Genomic DNA, 22,607 nt, shown 5'->3' on the forward strand with positions numbered 1-22,607 from the left:
AACCCAGGAGTCACTGGACAGTGATCAGGAGCATGAACCCTGGCTGATTTCCCCTCTCTCTCTAACCCAGGTGTCACTGGACTGTGATCAGGAGCAGGAACCCTGGCTGATTTCCCCCTCTCTCTAACCCAGGGGTCACTGGACTGTGATCAGGAGCAGGAACCCTGGCTGATTTCCCTCTCTCTAACCCAGGGGTCACTGGGCAGTGATCAGGAGCATGAACCCTGGCTAATTTCACCTCTCTCTCTAACCCAGGTGTCACTGGACAGTGATCAGGAGCAGGAACCCTGGCTGATTCCCCCTCTCTCTAAGCCAGTGGTCATTGGGCAGTGATCAGGAGCAGGAACCCTGGCTGATTTCACCTGTCTCTCCAACCCAGGGGTCACTGGTCAGTGATCAGGAGCAGGAACCCTGGCTGATTTCCCCTCTCTCTCTAACCCAGGGGTCACTGGACTGTGATCAGGAGCAGGAACCCTGGCTGATTTCACCTCTCTCTCTAACCCAGGGGTCACTGGACAGTGATCAGGAGCAAGAACCCTGGCTGATTTCCCCTCTCTCTAACCCAGGGGTCACTGGACAATGATCAGGAGCAGGAACCCTGGCTGATTTCCCATCTCTCTCTAACCCATGGGTCACTGGACAGTGATCAGGAGCAGGAATCCTGGCTGATTTCCCATCTCTCTAACACAGAGGTCACTGGATAGTGATCAGGAGCGGGATAAGCATGGGATTGATCCGGGGCAATGGGGAGTGAGCGTGGCAGTAGGATTAGTTTGTGATCGATACAGGGCTAGAGGAGAGAGCTGGGCAGTGGGATTAGTTTGGGATTGATACAGGGCTATGGGGAGAGAGGGTGCAGTGGGATTAGTTTGGATATAACACAGGGCTATGGGGAGAAAGCGGGGCAGTGGGCTTACGTTGGGGACTGATACAGGGCTATGGGGAGAGAGCGGGGCAGTGGGATTTGTTTGGATATAACACAGGGCTATGGGGAGAAAGCAGGGCAGTGGACTTACGTTGGGGATTGATACAGGGCTATGGGGAGAGAGCGGGGCAGTGGGATTTGTTTGGGATTGATACAGGGCTATGGGGAGAAAGCGGGGCAGTGGGATTTGTTTGGATATAACACAGGGCTATGGGGAGAAAGCGGGCAGTGGCATTTGTTTGGCTATAACACAGGGCTATGGGGAGAAAGCGGGCAGTGGGCTTACGTTGGGGATTGATACAGGGCTATGGGGAGAGAGCTGGGCAGTGGAAATAGTTTGTGATTGATACAGGGCTATGGGGAGAAAGCAGGGCAGTGGGATTAGTTTGGGGATTGATACACGGCTATGGGGTGAGAGCAGGGCAGTCTGATTAGTTTGGGATTGATACAGGGTTATCGGGAGCGAGTGAGGCATTGGGAATAGTTTGGGATTGATACAGGGCTATGGGGAGAGAGCGGGGCAGTGGGATTTGTTTGGATATAACACAGGGCTATGGGGAGAAAGCAGGGCAGTGGACTTATGTTAGGGATTGATACAGGGCTATGGGGAGAGAGCGGGGCTGTGGGATTTGTTTGGGATTGATACAGAGCTATGGGGAGAAAGCGGGGCAGTGGGATTAATTTGGGGATTGATACAGGGCTATGGGGAGAAAGCGGGGCAGTGGGATTAGTTTGGATATAACACAGGGCTATGGGGAGAAAGCGGGCAGTGGGATTTGTTTGGATATAACACAGGGCTATGGGGAGAAAGCGGGCAGTGGGCTTACGTTGGGGATTGATACAGGGCTATGGGGAGAGTGCAGGGCAGTGGAAATAGTTTGTGATTGATACAGGGCTATGGGGAGAGAGCGCAGCAGTGGGATTAGGTTGGGGACTGATACAGGGCTATGGGGAGAGAGCGGGGCAGTGGGATTAGGTTGGCGATTGATAAAGGGCTAACAGGAGAGAGCAGGGCAGTGGGATTAGTTTGGGACTGAGACAGAGGGTTGTCAAGTAGCTGTTCCTCGTCCACTTTGGACAGATCCTGCCTTATCATATTAAAATCGGCCTGTTGTTTGCTAAATTTCCCCACTGAACTCACGGTTAATCTGCTTTATCAAAACGTGCCTGGATCTCCTGGTATATTTCAATACTGAACCTCGGTAGATTAAATAAAAGTGTTACCGTGATTTGATTTAAATGCTTCACATGCGGATGAATGTTGGTCTGCAGATATCTGGGTACACCTTAGAAAAATGAAGCAAATAAAAGACAATTAAAGTCTGTTCTGGGTATTCCTACTGAGATTTGAATGAATTTTAGGCCGTGAGACTCACTGTCTTATACACAGGAGAGAAGGATTACATCAAACAAAGATAATGGCCCTGAAATCATGGTCTCCGTACCAATGACTTAGGCCTTGGTAGAGGCCCCGCAAGTTCCGTGTTTCCGTCTGCGCTGTGTATGCGCTGAATCCCCGGACTTGCAATCTATCCAGGTTTGCTGCAGAATCGATAGAGTAAAGCTGTCTTTAAACCAGCCCATCAAAAACTCCCAGGGCAGGAACAACACAGGTTAGATACAGAGTGAAGCTCCCTCTACACTGTCCCATCAAACACTCCCAAGGCAGGTACTGCACGGGTTAGATACAGACAAAAAGCTCCCTCTACACTGTCCCATCAAACATTCCCAAGGCAGGTGCTGCACGGGTTAGATATATATAGTAATGCTCCCTCTACACTGTCCCATCAAACACTCCCAGGACTATGGGGAGAGAACGTGGCAGTGGGGTTAGTTTGGGATTGATGCAGGGCTATGGGGAGAGAGTGGGGCAGTGGGATTAGTTTGGGATTGATTCAGGGCTATGGGGGGAGAGCAGAGCAGTGGGATTAGTTTGGGATCAAGACAGAGCTATGGGGGGAAAGCGAGGCAGTGGGATTACTTTGGGATTGATACAGGGCTTTGGGGAGAGAGCGGGGCAGTGGGATTAGATTGGGGATTGATACAGGGCTATGGGGAGTCAGCAGGGCAGTGGGATTAGTTTGGGGATTGATACAGGGTATGGGGAGAGAGCGGGGCAGTGGGATTAGTTTGGGGATTGATACAGGGCTATGGGGAGAGAGCAGGGCAGTGGGATTAGTTTGGGGATTGATACAGGGCTATGGGGAGAGAGCGGGGCAGTGGGATTAGTTTGGGATTGATTCAGGGCTATGGGGGGAGAGCAGAGCAGTGGGATTAGTTTGGGATTGATACAGGGCTATGGGGAGAGAGCGGGGCAGTGGGATTAGTTTGGGGGTTGAAACAGGGCTATGGGGAGAGAGCGGGGCATTGGGATTAGTTTGGGATTGATACAGGACTATGGGGAGAGAGTGGGGCTTTGGGATTAGTTTTGGATTGATACAGGGCTATCGGGAGTGAGCGGGGCACTGGGATTAGTTTGGGATTGATACAGGACTATGGGGAGAGAGTGGGGCTTTGGGATTAGTTTTGGATTGATACAGGGCTATCGGGAGTGAGCGGGGCACTGGCATTAGTTTGGGATTGATACAGGGCTATGGGGAGAGAGCGGGGCAGTGGGATTAGTTTGCGGATTGATACAGGGCTATGGGGAGAGAGCGGGGCAGTGGGATTAGTTTGGGATTGATACAGGGCTATGGGGAGAGAGCGGGGCAGTGGGATTAGTTTGGGATTTGATACAGGGCTATGGGGTGAGAGCGGGGCAGTGTGATTTGTTTGTAATTGATACAGGGCTATGGGGAGAGTGCGGGGCAGTGGGATTAATTTGGGATTGATACAGAGCTATGGGGAGAGAGCGGGGCAGTGGGATTAGGTTGGGGACTGATACAGGGCTATGGGGAGAGAGCGAGGCAGTGGGATTTGTTTGGGATTGATACAGAGCTATGGGGAGAGAGCGGGGCAGTGGGATTAGGTTGGGGACTGATACAGGGCTATGGGGAGAGAGCGAGGCAGTGGGATTCGGTTGGCGATTGATAAAGGGCTAACAGGAGAGAGCAGGGCAGTGGGATTAGTTTGGGGCTGAGACAGAGGGTTGTCAAGTAGCTGTTCCTAGTCCACTTTGGACAGATCCTGCCTTAAAATCGGCCTGTTGTTTGCTAAATTTCCCCACTGAACTCATTGTTAATCTGCTTTATCAAAACGTGCCTGGATCTCCTGGTATATTTCAATACTGAACCTCGGTAGATTAAATAAAAGTGTTACCGTGATTTGATTTAAATGCAGAGGAGGGATTCACATGCGGATGAATGTTGGTCTGCAGATATCTGGGTACACCTTAGAAAAATGAAGCAAATAAAAGACAATTAAAGTCTGTTCTGGGTATTCTTACTGAGATTTGAATGAATTTTAGGCCGTGAGACTCACTGTCTTATACACAGGAGTGAAGGATTACATCAAACAAAGATAATGGCCCTGAAATCATGGTCTCCGTACCAACGACTTAAGCCTTGGTAGAGGCCCCGCAAGTTCCGTGTTTCCGTCTGCGCTGTGTATGCGCTGAATCCCCGGAATTGCAATCTATCAAGATTTGCTACAGAATCGATAGAGAAAAGCTCTCTTTAAACCAGCCCATCAAAAACTCCCAGGGCAGGAACAAGACGGGGTAGATACAGAGTGAAGCTCCCTCTACACTGTCCCATCAAACACTCCCAACGCAGGTACTGCACGGGTTAGATACAGAGTAAAGCTCCCTCTACGCTGTCCCATCAAACACTCCCAAGGCAGGTACAGCACGGGTTAGATATAGAGTAATGCTCCCTCTACACTGTCCCATCAAACACTCCCAGGGCTATGGGGAGAGAACGTAGCAGTGGGGTTAGTTTGGGAATGATGCAGGGCTATGGGCAGAGAGTGGGGCAGAGGGATTAGTTTGGAATTGATGAAGGGCTAATGGGAAAAGTTTGGGATTGAGGCAGGGCTATGGGGAGAGAGTGGGGCAGTGGGATTAGTTTGGGATTGATTCAGGGCTATGGGGGGAGAGCAGGGCAGTAGGATTAGTTTGGGATCAAGACAGAGCTACGGGGGGAAAGCGAGGCAGTGGGATTAGTTTGGGATTGATACAGGGCTATGGGGAGAGAGCGGGGCAGTGGGATTAGTTTGGGGTTGGTACAGGACTATGGGGAGAGAGCGGGGCAGTGGGATTAGTTTGGGGATTGATACAGGGCTATGGGGAGAGAGCGGGGCAGTGGGATTAGTTTGGGGATTGATACAGGGCTATGGGGAGAGAGCGGGGCAGTGGGATTTGTTTGGGATTGATACAGGGCTTTGGGGAGAAAGCGGGGCAGTGGAAATAGTTTGTGATTGATACAGGGCTATGGGGAGAAAGCGGGGCAGTGGGATTAGTTTGGTGATTGACACAGGGCTATGGGGAGAAAGCGGGGCAGTGGGATTAGTTTCGGGATTGATACAGGGCTATGGGGAGAAAGCGGGGCAGTGGGATTAGTTTGGTGATTGATACAGGGCTATGGGGAGAGAGCGGGGCAGTGGGATTTGTTTGGGATTGATACAGGGCTATGGGGAGAAAGCGGGGCAGTGGGATTAGTTTCGGGATTGATACAGGGCTACGGGGAGAAAGCGGGGCAGTGGGATTAGTTTGGTGATTGATACAGGGCTATGGGGAGAGAGCGGGGCAGTGGGATTAGTTTGGGGATTGAAACAGGGCTATGGGGAGAGAGCGGGGCATTGGGATTAGTTTCGGATTGATACAGGACTATGGGGACAGAGTGGGGCTTTGGGATTAGTTTTGGATTGATACAGGGCTATCGGGAGTGAGCGGGGCACTGGGATTAGTTTGTGATTGATACAGGGCTATGGGGAGTGAGCGGGGCAGTGGGATTAGTTTGCGGATTGATACAGGGCTATGGGGAGAGAGCGGGGCAGTGGGATTAGTTTGGGGATTGATACAGGGCTATGGGGAGAAAGCGGGGCAGTTTGATTAGTTTGGGGATTGATACAGGGCTATGGGGTGAGAGCGGGGTAGTGTGATTTGTTTGGGATTGATACAGGGCTATGGGGAGAGTGCGGGGCAGTGGGATTAATTTGGGATTGATACAGAGCTATGGGGAGAGAGCGGGGCAGTGGGATTAGGTTGGGGACTGATACAGGGCTATGGGGAGAGAGCAGGGCAGTGGGATTAGTTTGGGACTGAGACAGAGGGTTGTCAAGTAGCTGTTCCTAGTCCACTTTGGACAGATCCTGCCTTAAAATCGGCCTGTTGTTTGCTAAATTTCCCCACTGAACTCATTGTTAATCTGCTTTATCAAAACGTGCCTGGATCTCCTGGTATATTTCAATACTGAACCTCGGTAGATTAAATAAAAGTGTTACCGTGATTTGATTTAAATGCAGAGGAGGGATTCACATGCGGATGAATGTTGGTCTGCAGATATCTGGGTACACCTTAGAAAATTGAAGCAAATAAAAGACAATTAAAGTCTGTTCTGGGTATTCTTACTGAGATTTGAATGAATTTTAGGCCGTGAGACTCACTGTCTTATACACAGGAGTGAAGGATTACATCAAACAAAGATAATGGCCCTGAAATCATGGTCTCCGTACCAACGACTTAAGCCTTGGTAGAGGCCCCGCAAGTTCCGTGTTTCCGTCTGCGCTGTGTATGCGCTGAATCCCCGGAATTGCAATCTATCAAGGTTTGCTACAGAATCGATAGAGTAAAGCTCTCTTTAAACCAGCCCATCAAAAACTCCCAGGGCAGGAACAAGACGGGTTAGATACAGAGTGAAGCTCCCTCTACACTGTCCCATCAAACACTCCCAACGCAGGTACTGCACGGGTTAGATACAGAGTAAAGCTCCCTCTACGCTGTCCCATCAAACACTCCCAAGGCAGGTACAGCACGGGTTACATATAGAGTAATGCTCCCTCTACACTGTCCCATGAAACACTCCCAAGGCAGGTACCGCACAGGTTAGATACAGACAAAAAGCTGCCTCTACACTGTCCCATCAAACATTCCCAAGGCAGGTGCTGCACGGATTAGATATATATAGTAATGCTCCCTCTACACTGTCCCATCAAACACTCCCAGGGCTATGGGGAGAGAACGTGGCAGTGGGGTTAGTTTGGGAATGATGCAGGGCTATGGGCAGAGAGTGGGGCAGAGGGATTAGTTTGGAATTGATGCAGGGCTATTGGGAAAAGTTTGGGATTGAGGCAGGGCTATGGGGAGAGAGTGGGGCAGTGGGATTAGTTTGGGATTGATTCAGGGCTATGGGGGGAGAGCAGGGCAGTGGGATTAGTTTGGGATCAAGAGAGAGCTATGGGGGGAAAGCGAGGCAGTGGGATTAGTTTGGGATTGATACAGGGCTATGGTGAGAGAGCGGGGCAGTGGGATTAGTTTGGGATTGATTCAGGGCTATGGGGGGAGAGCAGGGCAGTGGGATTAGTTTGGGATCAAGACAGAGCTATGGGGGGAAAGCGAGGCAGTGGGATTAGTTTGGGATTGATACAGGGCTATGGTGAGAGAGCGGGGCAGTGGGATTAGTTTGGGGTTGGTACAGGACTATGGGGAGAGAGCGGGGCAGTGGGATTAGTTTGGGGATTGATACAGGGCTATGGTGAGAGAGCGGGGCAGTGGGATTAGTTTGGGGATTGATACAGGGCTATGGGGAGAGAGCGGGGCAGTGGGATTTGTTTGGGATTGATACAGGGCTTTGGGGAGAAAGCGGGGCAGTGGAAATAGTTTGTGATTGATACAGGGCTATGGGGAGAAAGCGGGGCAGTGGGATTAGTTTGGTGATTGATACAGGGCTATGGGGAGAAAGCGGGGCAGTGGGATTAGTTTCGGGATTGATACAGGGCTATGGGGAGAAAGCGGGGCAGTGGGATTAGTTTGGTGATTGATACAGGGCTATGGGGAGAGAGCGGGGCAGCGGGATTAGTTTGGGGATTGAAACAGGGCTATGGGGAGAGAGCGGGGCATTGGGATTAGTTTGGGATTGATACAGGACTATGGGGACAGAGTGGGGCAGTGGGATTAGTTTCGGGATTGATACAGGGCTATGGGGAGAGAGCGGGGCAGTGGGATTAGTTTGGGGATTGAAACAGAGCTATGGGGAGAGAGCGGGGCATTGGGATTAGTTTGGAATTGATACAGGACTATGGGGAGAGAGTGGGGCTTTGGGATTAGTTTTGGATTGATACAGGGCTATCGGGAGTGAGCGGGGCACTGGGATTAGTTTGGGATTGATACAGGGCTATGGGGAGTGAGCGGGGCAGTGGGATTATTTTGCGGATTGATACAGGGCTATGGGGAGAGAGCGGGGCAGTGGGATTAGTTTGGGGATTGATACAGGGCAATGGGGAGACAGCGGGGCAGTTTGATTAGTTTGGGATTGATACAGGACTATCGGGAGTGAGCGGGGCACTGGGATTAGTTTGGGATTGATACAGGGTTATGGGGAGTGAGCGGGGCAGTGGGATTATTTTGCGGATTGATACAGGGCTATGGGGAGAGAGCGGGGCAGTGGGATTAGTTTGGGGATTGATACAGGGCTATCCGGAGAGAGCGGGGCAGTGGGAATAGTTTGGGATTTGATACAGGGCTATGGGGAGAGAGCGGGGCAGTGGGATTAGGTTGGGGACTGATACAGGGCTATGGGGAGAGAGCGAGGCAGTGGGATTCGGTTGGCGATTGATAAAGGGCTAACAGGAGAGAGCAGGGCAGTGGGATTAGTTTGGGGCTGAGACAGAGGGTTGTCAAGTAGCTGTTCCTAGTCCACTTTGGACAGATCCTGCCTTAAAATCGGCCTGTTGTTTGCTAAATTTCCCCACTGAACTCATTGTTAATCTGCTTTATCAAAACGTGCCTGGATCTCCTGGTATATTTCAATACTGAACCTCGGTAGATTAAATAAAAGTGTTACCGTGATTTGATTTAAATGCAGAGGAGGGATTCACATGCGGATGAATGTTGGTCTGCAGATATCTGGGTACACCTTAGAAAAATGAAGCAAATAAAAGACAATTAAAGTCTGTTCTGGGTATTCTTACTGAGATTTGAATGAATTTTAGGCCGTGAGACTCACTGTCTTATACACAGGAGTGAAGGATTACATCAAACAAAGATAATGGCCCTGAAATCATGGTCTCCGTACCAACGACTTAAGCCTTGGTAGAGGCCCCGCAAGTTCCGTGTTTCCGTCTGCGCTGTGTATGCGCTGAATCCCCGGAATTGCAATCTATCAAGGTTTGCTACAGAATCGATAGAGAAAAGCTCTCTTTAAACCAGCCCATCAAAAACTCCCAGGGCAGGAACAAGATGGGGTAGATACAGAGTGAAGCTCCCTCTACACTGTCCCATCAAACACTCCCAACGCAGGTACTGCACGGGTTAGATACAGAGTAAAGCTCCCTCTACGCTGTCCCATCAAACACTCCCAAGGCAGGTACAGCACGGGTTAGATATAGAGTAATGCTCCCTCTACACTGTCCCATCAAACACTCCCAGGGCTATGGGGAGAGAACGTAGCAGTGGGGTTAGTTTGGGAATGATGCAGGGCTATGGGCAGAGAGTGGGGCAGAGGGATTAGTTTGGAATTGATGAAGGGCTAATGGGAAAAGTTTGGGATTGAGGCAGGGCTATGGGGAGAGAGTGGGGCAGTGGGATTAGTTTGGGATTGATTCAGGGCTATGGGGGGAGAGCAGGGCAGTAGGATTAGTTTGGGATCAAGACAGAGCTACGGGGGGAAAGCGAGGCAGTGGGATTAGTTTGGGATTGATACAGGGCTATGGGGAGAGAGCGGGGCAGTGGGATTAGTTTGGGGTTGGTACAGGACTATGGGGAGAGAGCGGGGCAGTGGGATTAGTTTGGGGATTGATACAGGGCTATGGGGAGAGAGCGGGGCAGTGGGATTAGTTTGGGGATTGATACAGGGCTATGGGGAGAGAGCGGGGCAGTGGGATTTGTTTGGGATTGATACAGGGCTTTGGGGAGAAAGCGGGGCAGTGGAAATAGTTTGTGATTGATACAGGGCTATGGGGAGAAAGCGGGGCAGTGGGATTAGTTTGGTGATTGACACAGGGCTATGGGGAGAAAGCGGGGCAGTGGGATTAGTTTCGGGATTGATACAGGGCTATGAGGAGAAAGCGGGGCAGTGGGATTAGTTTGGTGATTGATACAGGGCTATGGGGAGAGAGCGGGGCAGTGGGATTTGTTTGGGATTGATACAGGGCTATGGGGAGAAAGCGGGGCAGTGGGATTAGTTTCGGGATTGATACAGGGCTACGGGGAGAAAGCGGGGCAGTGGGATTAGTTTGGTGATTGATACAGGGCTATGGGGAGAGAGCGGGGCAGTGGGATTAGTTTGGGGATTGAAACAGGGCTATGGGGAGAGAGCGGGGCATTGGGATTAGTTTGGGATTGATACAGGACTATGGGGACAGAGTGGGGCTTTGGGATTAGTTTTGGATTGATACAGGGCTATCGGGAGTGAGCGGGGCACTGGGATTAGTTTGTGATTGATACAGGGCTATGGGGAGTGAGCGGGGCAGTGGGATTAGTTTGCGGATTGATACAGGGCTATGGGGAGAGAGCGGGGCAGTGGGATTAGTTTGGGGATTGATACAGGGCTATGGGGAGAAAGCGGGGCAGTTTGATTAGTTTGGGGATTGATACAGGGCTATGTAGAGATCGGGGCAGTGGGATTAGTTTGTGATTGATACAGGGCTATGGGGAGAGTGCGGGGCAGTGGGATTAGTTTGGGATTTGATACAGGGCTATGGGGTGAGAGCGGGGTAGTGTGATTTGTTTGGGATTGATACAGGGCTATGGGGAGAGTGCGGGGCAGTGGGATTAATTTGGGATTGATACAGGGCTATGGGGAGAGTGCGGGGCAGTGGGATTAGTTTGGGATTTGATACAGGGCTATGGGGTGAGAGCGGGGTAGTGTGATTTGTTTGGGATTGATACAGAGCTATGGGGAGAGAGCGGGGCAGTGGGATTAGGTTGGGGACTGATACAGGGCTATGGGGAGAGAGCAGGGCAGTGGGATTAGTTTGGGACTGAGACAGAGGGTTGTCAAGTAGCTGTTCCTAGTCCACTTTGGACAGATCCTGCCTTAAAATCGGCCTGTTGTTTGCTAAATTTCCCCACTGAACTCATTGTTAATCTGCTTTATCAAAACGTGCCTGGATCTCCTGGTATATTTCAATACTGAACCTCGGTAGATTAAATAAAAGTGTTACCGTGATTTGATTTAAATGCAGAGGAGGGATTCACATGCGGATGAATGTTGGTCTGCAGATATCTGGGTACACCTTAGAAAAATGAAGCAAATAAAAGACAATTAAAGTCTGTTCTGGGTATTCTTACTGAGATTTGAATGAATTTTAGGCCGTGAGACTCACTGTCTTATACACAGGAGTGAAGGATTACATCAAACAAAGATAATGGCCCTGAAATCATGGTCTCCGTACCAACGACTTAGGCCTTGGTAGAGGCCCCGCAAGTTCCGTGTTTCCGTCTGCGCTGTGTATGTGCTGAATCCCCGGACTTGCAATCTATCAAGGTTTGCTACAGAATCGATAGAGTAAAGCTCTCTTTAAACCAGCCCATCAAATACTCCCAGGGCAGGAACAAGACGGGTTAGATACAGAGTGAAGCTCCCTCTACACTGTCCCATCAAACACTCCCAACGCAGGTACTGCACGGGTTAGATACAGAGTAAAGCTCCCTCTACGCTGTCCCATCAAACACTCCCAAGGCAGGTACAGCACGGGTTACATATAGAGTAATGCTCCCTCTACACTGTCCCATGAAACACTCCCAAGGCAGGTACCGCACAGGTTAGATACAGACAAAAAGCTGCCTCTACACTGTCCCATCAAACATTCCCAAGGCAGGTGCTGCACGGGTTAGATATATATAGTAATGCTCCCTCTACACTGTCCCATCAAACACTCCCAGGGCTATGGGGAGAGAACGTGGCAGTGGGGTTAGTTTGGGAATGATGCAGGGCTATGGGCAGAGAGTGGGGCAGAGGGATTAGTTTGGAATTGATGCAGGGCTATTGGGAAAAGTTTGGGATTGAGGCAGGGCTATGGGGAGAGAGTGGGGCAGTGGGATTAGTTTGGGATTGATTCAGGGCTATGGGGGGAGAGCAGGGCAGTGGGATTAGTTTGGGATCAAGACAGAGCTATGGGGGGAAAGCGAGGCAGTGGGATTAGTTTGGGATTGATACAGGGCTATGGTGAGAGAGCGGGGCAGTGGGATTAGTTTGGGATTGATTCAGGGCTATGGGGGGAGAGCAGGGCAGTGGGATTAGTTTGGGATCAAGACAGAGCTATGGGGGGAAAGCGAGGCAGTGGGATTAGTTTGGGATTGATACAGGGCTATGGTGAGAGAGCGGGGCAGTGGGATTAGTTTGGGGTTGGTACAGGACTATGGGGAGAGAGCGGGGCAGTGGGATTAGTTTGGGGATTGATACAGGGCTATGGTGAGAGAGCGGGGCAGTGGGATTAGTTTGGGGATTGATACAGGGCTATGGGGAGAGAGCGGGGCAGTGGGATTTGTTTGGGATTGATACAGGGCTTTGGGGAGAAAGCGGGGCAGTGGAAATAGTTTGTGATTGATACAGGGCTATGGGGAGAAAGCGGGGCAGTGGGATTAGTTTGGTGATTGATACAGGGCTATGGGGAGAAAGCGGGGCAGTGGGATTAGTTTCGGGATTGATACAGGGCTATGGGGAGAAAGCGGGGCAGTGGGATTAGTTTGGTGATTGATACAGGGCTATGGGGAGAGAGCGGGGCAGTGGGATTTGTTTGGGATTGATACAGGGCTATGGGGAGAAAGCGGGGCAGTGGGATTAGTTTCGGGATTGATACAGGGCTATGGGGAGAAAGCGGGGCAGTGGGATTAGTTTGGTGATTGATACAGGGCTATGGGGAGAGAGCGGGGCAGCGGGATTAGTTTGGGGATTGAAACAGGGCTATGGGGAGAGAGCGGGGCATTGGGATTAGTTTGGGATTGATACAGGACTATGGGGACAGAGTGGGGCAGTGGGATTAGTTTCGGGATTGATACAGGGCTATGGGGAGAGAGCGGGGCAGTGGGATTAGTTTGGGGATTGAAACAGGGCTATGGGGAGAGAGCGGGGCATTGGGATTAGTTTGGAATTGATACAGGACTATGGGGAGAGAGTGGGGCTTTGGGATTAGTTTTGGATTGATACAGGGCTATCGGGAGTGAGCGGGGCACTGGGATTAGTTTGGGATTGATACAGGGCTATGGGGAGTGAGCGGGGCAGTGGGATTATTTTGCGGATTGATACAGGGCTATGGGGAGAGAGCGGGGCAGTGGGATTAGTTTGGGGATTGATACAGGGCAATGGGGAGACAGCGGGGCAGTTTGATTAGTTTGGGATTGATACAGGACTATCGGGAGTGAGCGGGGCACTGGGATTAGTTTGGGATTGATACAGGGTTATGGGGAGTGAGCGGGGCAGTGGGATTATTTTGCGGATTGATACAGGGCTATGGGGAGAGAGCGGGGCAGTGGGATTAGTTTGGGGATTGATACAGGGCAATGGGGAGACAGCGGGGCAGTTTGATTAGTTTGGGATTGATACAGGACTATGGGGAGAGAGCGGGACAGTGGGATTAGCTTGGGGATTGATACAGGGCTATGGGGAGAGAGCGGGGCAGTGGGATTAGTTTGGGGATTGATACAGGGCTATCCGGAGAGAGCGGGGCAGTGGGAATAGTTTGGGATTTGATACAGGGCTATGGGGTGAGAGCGGGGCAGTGTGATTTGTTTGGGATTGATACAGGGCTATGGGGAGAGTGCAGGGCAGTGGGATTAGTTTGGGATTGATACAGAGCTATGGGGAGAGAGCGGGGCAGTGGGATTAGTTTGGGGATTAATACAGGGCTATGGGGAGAGAGCAGGGCAGTGGGATTAGTTTGGGGATTGATACAGGGCTATGGGGAGAGAGCGGGGCAGTGGGATTAGTTTGGGATTGATACAGGGCTATGGGGAGAGAGCGGGGCAGTGGGATTAGTTTGGGATTGATACAGGGCTATGGGGAGAGAGCAGGGCAGTGGAATTAGTTTGGGGATTGAAACAGGGCTATGGGGAGAGAGCGGGGCATTGGGATTAGTTTTGGATTGATACAGGGCTATCGGGAGTGAGCGGGGCACTGGGATTAGTTTGTGATTGATACAGGGCTGTGGGGAGTGAGCGGGGCAGTGGGATTATTTTGCGGATTGATACAGGGCTATGGGGAGAGAGCGGGGCAGTGGGATTAGTTTGGGGATTGATACAGGGCAATGGGGAGACAGCGGGGCAGTGGGATTAGTTTGGGGATTGATACAGGGCTATGGGGAGTGAGCGGGGCAGTGGGAATAGTTTGGGATTGATACAGAGCTATGGGGAGAGAGCGGGGCAGTGGGATTAGTTTGGGGATTGATACAGGGCTATGGGGAGAGAGCGGGGCAGTGTGATTTGTTTGGGATTGATACAGGGCTATGGGGAGAGAGCGGGGCAGTGGGATTCGTTTGGGGATTGATACAGGGCTATGGGGTGAGAGCAGGGCAGTCTGATTAGTTTGGGATTGATACAGGGTTATCGGGAGCGAGCGAGGCATTGGGAATAGTTTGGGATTGATACAGGGCTATCGGGAGAGATCGGGGCAGTGTGATTAGTTTGGGATTGATACAGGGCTATGGGGAGGGAGTGGGGCTTTGGGATTAGTTTAGGATTGATACAGGCCTATCGGGAGTGAGCGGGGCACTGGGATTAGTTTGGGATTGATACAGGGCTTTGGGGAGTGAGCGGGGCAGTGGGATTAGTTTGCGGATTGATACAGGGCTATGGGGAGTGAGCGGGGCAGTGGGATTAGTTTGGGATTGATACAGGGCTATAGGGAGAGAGCGGGGCAGTGGGAATAGTTTGGGATTGATACAGGGCTATGGGGAGAGAGCGGGGCAGTTGGATTAGTTTGGGATTGATAAACGGCTATGGGGAGAGAGCGGGGCAATGGGATTAGTTTTGGGGATTGATACAGGGCGATGGGGAGATAGCGGGGCAGTGTGATTAGTTTGGGATTGATGCAGGACTATGGGGAGAGAGCGGGGCAGTGGGATTAGTTTAGGATTGATGTAGGGCTATGGGGGGAGAGCGGGGCAGTGGGATTAGGTTGGGGACTGATACAGGGCTATGGGGAGAGAGCGAGGCAGTGGGATTAGGTTGCCGATTGATAAAGGGCTAACAGGAGAGAGCAGGGCAGTGGGATTAGTTTGGGACTGAGACAGAGGGTTGTCAAGTAGCTGTTCCCAGTCCACTTTGGACAGATCCTGCCTTATCATATTAAAATCGGCCTGTTGTTTGCTAAATTTCCCCACTGAACTCATTGTTAATCTGCTTTATCAAAACGTGCCTGGATCTCCTGGTATATTTTAATACTGAACCTCGGTAGATTAAATGAAAGTGTTACCGTGAATTGATTTAATGCAGAGGAGGGATTCACATGCGGATGAATGTTGGTCTGCAGATATCTGGGTACACCGTAGAAAAATGAAGCAAATAAAAGACAATTAAAGTCTGTTCTGGGTATTTTTACTGAGGTTTGAATGAATTTTAGGCCGTGAGACTCACTGTCTTATGCACAGGAGTGAAGGATTACATCAAACAAAGATAATGGCCCTGAAATCATGGTCCCCGTACCAACGACTTAGGCCTTGGTAGAGGCCCCGCAAGTTCCGTGTTTCCGTCTGCGCTGTGTATGCACTGAATCCCCGGACTTGCAATCTATCAAGGTTTGCTACAGAATCGATAGAGAAAAGCTCTCTTTAAACCAGCCCATCAAAAACTCCCAGGGCAGGAACAACACGAGTTAGATACAGAGTGAAGCTCCCTCTACACTGTCCCATCAAACACTCCCATGGCAGGGACTGCACGGGTCAGATACAGAGTAAAGCTCCCTCTATGCTGTCCCATCAAACACTCCCAAGGCAGGTACAGCACGGGTTAGATATAGAGTAATGCTCCCTCTACACTGTCCCATCAAACACTCCCAAGGCAGGTACCGCACGGGTTAGATACAGACAAAAACCTCCCTCTACACTGTCCCATCAAACATTCCCAAGGCAGGTGCTGCACGGGTTAGATATATATAGTAATGCTCCCTCTACACTGTCCCATCAAACACTCCCAGGGCTATGGGGAGAGAACGTGGCAGTGGGGTTAGTTTGGGAATGATGCAGGGCTATGGGCAGAGAGTGGGGCAGAGGGATTAGTTTGGAATTGATGCAGGGCTATTGGGAAAAGTTTGGGATTGAGGCAGGGCTATGGGGAGAGAGTGGGGCAGTGGGATTAGTTTGGGATTGATTCAGGGCTATGGGGGGAGAGCAGGGCAGTGGGGTTAGTTTGGGATCAAGACAGAGCTATGGGGGGAAAGCGAGGCACTGGGATTAGTTTGGGATTGATACAGGGCTATGGGGAGAGAGCGGGGCAGTGGGATTAGATTGGGGATTGATACAGGGCTATGGGGAGTCAGCAGGGCCGTGGGATTAGTTTGGGGATTGATACAGGGCTATGGGGAGAGAGCAGGGCAGTGGGATTAGTTTGGGGATTGATACAGGGCTATGGGGATAGAGCGGGGCAGTGGGATTAGTTTGGGATTGATACAGGGCTATGGGGAGAGAGCAGGGCAGTGGGATTAGTTTGGGATTGCTAAAGGGCTATGGGGAGAGAGCGGGGCAGTGGGATTAGTTTGGGATTGATACAGGGCTATGGGGAGAGAGCGGGGCAGTGGGATTAGTTTGGGGATTGAAACAGGGCTATGGGGAGAGAGCGGGGCATTGGGATTAGTTTGGGATTGATACAGGACTATGGGGAGAGAGTGGGGCTTTGGGATTAGTTTTGGATTCATACAGGGCTATCGGGAGTGAGCGGGGCACTGGGATTAGTTTGGGATTGATACAGGGCTATGGGGAGTGAGCGGGGCAGCGGGATTAGTTTGCGGATTGATACAGGGCTATGGGGAGAGAGCGGGGCAGTGGGATTAGTTTGGGGATTGATACAGGGCTATGGGGAGAGAGCGAGGCATTGGGAATAGTTTGGGATTGATACAGGGCTATCGGGAGAGATCGGGGCAGTGTGATTAGTTTGGGATTGATACAGGGCTATGGGGTTTTGTATATTCCACATGTCCTGTGCTTGAAGTCTCTGACATTGGCCAGACATTGTTTTAGCATTTCATTGTCTTGGGCTGTTTACTATGAACATCTTTACCTGTTTCTGATCTACACAGGATGCAACTGATCAGAAAAACCTCCATTCAACAATGCGAATTCCTGTCTCTGCAAAGACATCATGCTGTTCCACAATGCAGGAATGTCGCAAACAGCTTTTGATAGCTGAGATCAACTTTAACCATTCAAACCTTTCAGGTAAAGAAGCTTCTAGATTCCGAGCCACAAATTGAATCGTTTAAGACAGAAAGAATGTCACAGAAATGTGATTTATTGCTGTTATTTTACAATTTACAAATATACACACAATTTGTGTCACTGAATTATGAACAAAAAGCAGGCAAAGCTATGACTTAACAGAAATAAACACTTGTTTTTCTTCCTGGACAGCAAAACCAGTCAGACTGACTTGCAAATGTTTACTGATATGTTGACGTAAAGATTTATAATTGACCAGTTTCGCTTCTAATGTTTTTCTCTCAAACATTCTCCACAATATTAATCCCTGCTCTTGTCACAAGGAGTGTTGAATTATTTTAGGTACTTCGCAATTAAAAGCAGGAAACAAACTTCATTATACTCACAAATTTTAATCTCCTATTTCAAACATTCAAACCAAATCGAATTGTACGTTATCACTTTAATCAATGTATTTTCTGTGTCTCTCTCAATAAACAAAGAGTGGTTTCTTCTAAAGTAGCTTCCTGCAATTTTTATACATCATTACATAACTCTTGCTTCAATTAACACTCCACTAAATGTTTAAGAGGAAATCTATATTTACATTATTCCTGCGACTTGTTAGGACTATCGAACGACAGACATTATAAAATGGTTTGTGTTTTTCCCCTTTCTTGGTTCTCTTCCTAAATGTCTTAATGGTATATTTTTAAAAAGTCATTAAAAAGTAATCTGTAACTCCTACAAATCCTCCCCTACCTTCCCCCTCCTCAACACCATGGTTGCAAGTTTGTGTAAAGCTACTCACTTCAGTCAATCACTCAAAATCAAATCTTGAGATATTTCAATTTGAAAACATTTTAACCATTTCAGAGCACTTTAAAAGCGTTTGGACTTCAAGACCTGGTTGAAACTTGTTTAGGTGAGGGGGAAATTGGCTTTTGCTTCAGTCTCTTCCAAAATCATGTTCGAAACTTAGGGGGAAAAAGTGTTTTTTACACTCATTTTTGGTGAAAAGTTCATTAAAAATCGTTAAATTCTTTCAAGTCTCACTGCAGCTTTGACAGAAGAAGTTGCTCCAAGTTTCTCCTTCCCCCTTCAATGCTGTCGTTAAACATCCGACAAAATAAAGTCTAATTCCAAACGGAGCTCCAATCAGAAAGTGAATAAAGTGGTTAAACTTCCTAAGAAGGCGGCGAGGTTATCTATCCCCAGCCTTGGCGATGAGCTGGGATCAGTTTTTGGAGATGTTGTTTCCTCTTTTTCTGTTGCCGTTCCCTCCGTCTCTAAGACTCTGAGGTACAAACGGGGGCACAAACTATTTCCCTTTCTCGCAACATGATTTAAATAACCCTGGCTGATTTCCCTCTCTCTCTAACCCAGGGGTCACTGGACAATGATCAGGAGCAGGAACCCTGGCTGATTTTCCCCTCTCTCTAACCCAGGGGTCACTGGGCAGTGATCAGGAGCAGGAACCCTGCCTGATTTCCCCTCTCTCTAACCCAGGGATCACTGGACAGAGATCAGGAGCACGAACCCTGGCTCATTTCCCCTCTCTCTAACCCACGGGTCACTGGACAATGATCAGGAGCATGAACCCTGGATGGTTCCCCCTCTCTCTAGGTCACTGGATAGTGATCAGGAGCTGGAACCCTGGCTGATTTCCCTCTCTCTCTAACCCAGGGGTCACTGGACAATGATCAGGAGCAGGAACCCTGGCTGATTTCCCCTCTCTCTAACCCAGGGGTCACTGGATAGTGATCAGGAGCATGAACCCTGTCTGATTTCCCCTCTCTCTCTAACCCAGGTGTCACTCGACTGTGATCAGGAGCAGGAACCCAGGCTGATTTCCTCTCTCTAACCCAGGGGTCACTGGACAGTGATCAGGAGCAGGAACCCTGGCTGATTTCCCCTCTCTCTCTAAACCAGGGGTCACTGGGCAGTGATCAGGAGCAGGAACCCAGGCTGATTTCCACTCTCTCTAACCCAGGGGTCACTGGACAGTAATCAGGAGCATGAATCCTGGCTGATTTCCCCTCTCTCTCTAACCCAGAGGTCACTGGGCAGTGATCAGGAGCAGGAACCCTGGCTGATTTCCCCTCTCTCTAACCGAGGGGTCAATGGACTGTGATCAGGAGCAGGAACCCTGGCTGATTTCCCCTCGCTCTCTAACCCAGGGGTCACTGGACAGTGATCAGGAGCAGGAACCCTGGCTGGTTCCCCCTCTCTCTAAACCAGGGGTCACTGGACTGTGATCAGGAGCAGGAACCCTAGCTGATTTCCCCTCTCTCTCTAACCCAGGGTTCACTGGACTGTAATCAGGAGCTGGAACCCGGGCTCATTTCCCCTCTTTCTAACCCAGGAGTCACTGGACAGTGATCAGGAGCACGAACCCTGGCTGATTTCCCTCTCTCTCTCATCCAGGTGTCACTGGACTGTGATCAGGAGCATGAATCCTGGCTGAATTCCCTCTCACTCTAACCCAGGGGTCACTGGGCAGTGATCAGGAGCATGAACCCTGGCTGATATCCCTCTCTCTCTAACCCAGGGGTCACTGGTCAGTGATCAGCAGCAGGAACCCTGGCTGATTTCCTCCTCTCTCTAACTCAGGGGTCACTGGATAGTGATCAGGAGCAGGAACCCTAGCTGATTTCCCCTCTCTCTCTAACCCAGGGGTCACTGGATAGTGATCAGGAGCAGGAACCCTGGCTGATTTCCTCCTCTCTCTGACTCAGGGGTCACTGGATAGTGATCAGGAGCAGGAACCCTGGCTGATTTCCTCCTCTCTCTAACTCGGGGGTCACTGGATAGTGATCAGGAGCAGGAACCCTAGCTGATTTCCCCTCTCTCTCTAACCCAGGGGTCACTGGACTGTGATCAGGAGCAGGAACCCTGGCTGATTTCACCTCTCTCTCTAACCCAGGGGTCACTGGGCTGTGATCAGGAGCAGGAACCCTGGCTGATTTCCCCTCTCTCTAACCCAGGGGTCACTGGGCAGTGATCAGGAGCATGAATCCTGGCTGATTTCCCTCTCTCTCTAACCCAGGGGTCACTGGGCAGTGATCAGGAGCAGCAACCAGGGCTGATTTCCCCTCTCTCTAACCCAGGGGTCACTGGATAGTGATCAGGAGCATGAACTCTGGCTGATTTCCCTCTCTCTCTAACACTGGGGTCACTGGGCAGTGATCAGGAGCAGGAACCCAGGCTGACTTCACTTCTCTCTAACCAGGCGTCACTGGATAGTGTTCAGGAGCAGGCACCCTGGCTGATTTCCTCCTCTCTCTAACTCAGGGCTCACTGGATAGTGATCAGGAGCAGGAACCCTGGCTGATTTCCCCTCTCTCTCTAACCCGGAGGTCACTGGGCAGTGATCAGGAGCAGGAACCCTGGCTGATTTCCACTCTCTCTAACCGAGGGGTCACTGGACTGTGATCAGGAGCAGGAACCCTGGCTGATTTCCCCTCTCTCTCTAACCCAGGGTTCACTGGACTGTAATCAGGAGCAGGAACCCTGGCTGCTTTCACCTCTCTCTCTAACCCAAGGGTCATTGGACAGTGATCAGGAGCACGAACCCTGGCTGATTTCCCCTCTCTCTAACCCAGGGGTCACTGGACTGTGATCAGGAGCAGGAACCCTGGCTGATTTCCCCTCTCTCTCTAACCCAGGGGTCACTGGACAGTGATCAGGAGCAGGAACCCTGGCTGATTTCCCCTCTCTCTCTAACCCAGGGGTCACTGGACAGTGATCAGGAGCAGGAACCCTGGCTGGTTCCCCCTCTCTCTAACTCAGGGGTCACTGGATAGTGATCTGGAGCTGGAACCCGGGCTGGTTTCCCTCTCTCTCTAACCCAGGGGTTACTGGACAATGATCAGGAGCAGGAACCCTCGCTGATTTCCCTCTCTCTCTCTAACCAGGGGTCACTGGATAGTGATCAGGAGCATGAACCCTGGCTGATTTCACCTGTCTCTCTAACCCAGGGGTCACTGGACAATGATCAGGAGCAGGAACCCTGGCTGATTTCCCCTCTCTCTCTAACCCAGGAGTCACTGGACAGTGATCAGGAGCAGGAACCCTGGCTGGTTCCCCCTCTCTCTAACCCAGGGGTCACTGGACTGTAATCAGGAGTAGGAACCCTGGCTGATTTCCCCTCTCTCTAACCCAGGGTTCACTGGACTGTAATCAGGAGCTGGAACCCGGGCTGATTTCCCCTCTCTCTAACCCAGGAGTCACTGGACAGTGATCAGGAGCACGAACCCTGGCTGATTTCCCTCTCTCTCTCACCCAGGTGTCACTGGACTGTGATCAGGAGCAGGAACCCTGGCTGATTTCCCTCTCTCTCTATCCCAGGGGTCACTGGACTGTGATCAGGAGCAGGAACCCCAGCTGATTTCCTCTCTCTCTAACTCAGGGGTCACTGGGCAGTGATCAGCAGCAGGAACCCAGGCTGATTGCCCTCTCTCTCTAAACCAGGGGTCACTGGACTGTGATCAGGAGCAGGAACCCTGGCTGATTTCCCCTCTCTCTAACCCAGGGGTCACTGGGCAGTGATCAGGAGCAGGAACCCTGGCTGATTTCCTCTCTCTCTAACCCAGGGGTCACTGGGCAGTGATCAGGAGCAGAAACCCTGGCTGATTGCCCTCTCTCTCTAAACCAGGGGTCACTGGACTGTGATCAGGAGCAGGAACCCTGGCTGATTTCCCCTCTCTCTAACCCAGGGGTCACTGGGCAGTGATCAGGAGCAGGAACCCTGGCTGATTTCCTCTCTCTCTAACCCAGGGGTCACTGGGCAGTGATCAGGAGCAGAAACCCTGGCTGATTTCCCCTCTCTAACCCAGGGGTCACTGGACAGTGATCAGGAGCAGGAACCCTGGCTGAATTCCCCTCTCTCTCTAACCCAGGGGTCACTGGGCAGTGATCAGGAGCAGGAACCCTGGCTGAATTCCCCTCTCTCTCTAACCCAGGGTTCACTGGGCAGTGATCAGGAGCAGGAACACTGGCTGATTTCCCTCTCTCTCTAACCCAGGGGTCACTGGGCAGTGATCAGGAGCAGGAATCCTGGCTGATTTCACCTCTCTCTAACCCAGGGGTCAGTGGATAGTGATCAGGAGCATGAACCCTGGCTGATTTCCCCTCTCTCTAACCCAGGGTTCACTGGACTGTGATCAGGAGCAGGAATCCTGGCTGATTTCCCTCTCTCTCTAACCCAGGGGTCAGTGGATAGTGATCAGGAGCATGA

Source organism: Somniosus microcephalus, unplaced genomic scaffold (assembly GCF_052327205.1).
Source record: "Somniosus microcephalus isolate GS21.2 unplaced genomic scaffold, FLI_Smic_1.0 scaffold59, whole genome shotgun sequence".
NCBI classification, from domain to species: domain Eukaryota; kingdom Metazoa; phylum Chordata; class Chondrichthyes; order Squaliformes; family Somniosidae; genus Somniosus; species Somniosus microcephalus.